The sequence below is a fragment of the Austrofundulus limnaeus genome, unplaced genomic scaffold (genome assembly GCF_001266775.1).
Source record: "Austrofundulus limnaeus strain Quisiro unplaced genomic scaffold, Austrofundulus_limnaeus-1.0 Scaffold412, whole genome shotgun sequence".
Taxonomy (NCBI): Eukaryota; Metazoa; Chordata; class Actinopteri; order Cyprinodontiformes; family Rivulidae; genus Austrofundulus; species Austrofundulus limnaeus.
The window spans coordinates 487,481-489,810 of NW_013952814.1; positions in this window are offsets into that span (position 1 = coordinate 487,481).

A 2,330-nucleotide genomic window follows, 5' to 3' on the forward strand; every position below is an offset into this window, starting at 1 on the left:
AAATAAATGTTTATTAAATAAAGTCTAATGTTACAACTAATCGGGGATCCCTTTAATGAAAATTAAAAAAACATAGAAAAAAACAGTGTCTCTGTTTTCTTTTTGTCAAAGAAGCAAGGCTCCCAGATTACAAAAGTTATTTACTGTCATGAAGAACAAGGATTTTAATAAGTGAAGTAAACCCAACAGAGGTCAGTGGTCAGGGATCAGTCTCAGCTACGACCACAACAAGCTGTAGGTCAGTGTTTGTAAAACCCACTGAGCTGACACCTTTAATCATGCTTACTTCAAATGTTCATCAGTTATTCACATAAATTGTTTTCTGAAAAATTTAACACCAACAGAAACATTATCACCCACTTTTACCTAATGTGAGCAATAAAAATGAATTTATTTCAAAATATGGCACAAGTACAAGTTCAAGCTTTTTAATCTCATTTTTGATGTTCTAACAAACCTGAACATTTTGATTGAAGCAGACGTCATTTCCTGCATTCTGCTGTATTTTAACAGGTTGTTAAACAGACTTTTACCTACATAAGTAAACACTTGGTGTGAGTATTTTTTGTCAAGTGGAAGAGGTTCTCAAACATTTTGGGTTTGGGGACCAGGGCGAAAAACGTCCAGGGACCCCCTCATAAAAAAAATTGTCACATTAAAACAGTTAAAATAAACATTTAAAAAACATTTACAAAAATAAGCGTTCTCAGTTTTAAAGCCACCACCGCTTTTATGTATTTAATATTTTTTCTTGTTTATGTTTACTTTTGTGAACAAAAACTGTAAATACAAATAACCAAAAGTGGAAATAAGGACTACAAAAAGCACAATACTGTAGCATTATCCCTGACTATTCAGTTACTTGTTTTTTTAATGACACTTTAGTTTTACAAATCTGATTTTGGTCTGTGAGATGAAAAACATTCCAGTAAAATTTGGTATGCTTGTTTGTCTTTGTGTCTATGGTGTATAATGATGTGATTGTGATGCTGTATTTCTGAGTGTTTTATGTGCTGCAGAACAGGAACCTGCTGTAAAACAGCAATTATGCTGAGTCAGGCTTGATTTTTAATAATCTTTTCCTGTTAAATCAATAAATCAAATCAAAATCAAAAATTACATCCTGTTCTGTAAACCAGGGCAGGAGAAGAGTCATTTGCAGCTTCAGTAGTGGACTGGTAGTAGCTGAGAATATTTATTTACTTCATAAAAACAACAAAGTCCATTATAAAAAATCAAACAAACCAATTATTAAATCAAAAGGGGACACAAGGACGAAGAAAAAAAACATGAGGTGTTTGTTATAAACGTTGACCTGCAGCCCTGCTTTAAAAATATCTGGGTTATCCCTTTATTTAGGCTCTGACACTGATCCAGCTGTTTGCAGGTGATGTGTTGCACACGCAGCATGACCTCGTGACAACAGTTGTTTAAAACTATGATAAAAACAATTCATGTGCACGACAGGTGGGAAGGTTTGGTCTGAGCTGGGGTCTCGTCTCACCTAACAACGCACAGCGCAGACGAATGACTGACAGGAGTGATCGTCTCTGAACGCAGCGTGCACGTGTGCAGGAACAAAAACACAAAAATAGGCAGAGCTGGATCTTTTTAGGCAAAGTGAGCGGTTCATCTGAACGAGTCTGTCCATCCAGAGAGGAAAACATTGAGCTGCACATTTGTTCGTTTTCAAAAAGTGTGTGTGCACACTATTGTGTGTGTTACTATGAGAAATGCAAAGTGTGCTGTGTGAAGATCCTGAAATGCGTGTCACACTGTCAATGCGTGAGACCTGAGAGCCCTGGCTATTAGCGTTAGCATCTAACACGGCCCTTATTTTGCAGGTATACAGAATTTTTCAGATCTCATGGATTTTTTTGCAAAACAACAGCTTCAACTTTATTTTATGTCTCAGAGTCTGGAGGAAGTAAAAAAATAAAATTAATAAAATAAATTAAGCACCTCTTAACTTGGGTTTGACAGAGGTCTCCACGTCTCCTCGCCCTCCTCTCCCTGCTCCTCTGTACTGCAGGAGCTGTTATCTCCGCCTCACTTTTTTAAATTTAAATTCAGCACGCTTTCAATACTTTTTAGGTTATTTTCCTTTGTTTACATTCAGTCTAAAAATAATAATGAATAACTTTAAATGCTCCAATGAAATACTGTATTTTTTCAAGTATAATATGTAAAATTAAATCAATGAAATCATCCATAAAGTTGGGGGGTAGTACTATACTTGGATAAATATTTTTATTTATGTATTTTAACTGAAATATCAGCTTCATTCCAAAATGCCTGAGTCCATAAATGAGACCGTGTCATAAAAGGCA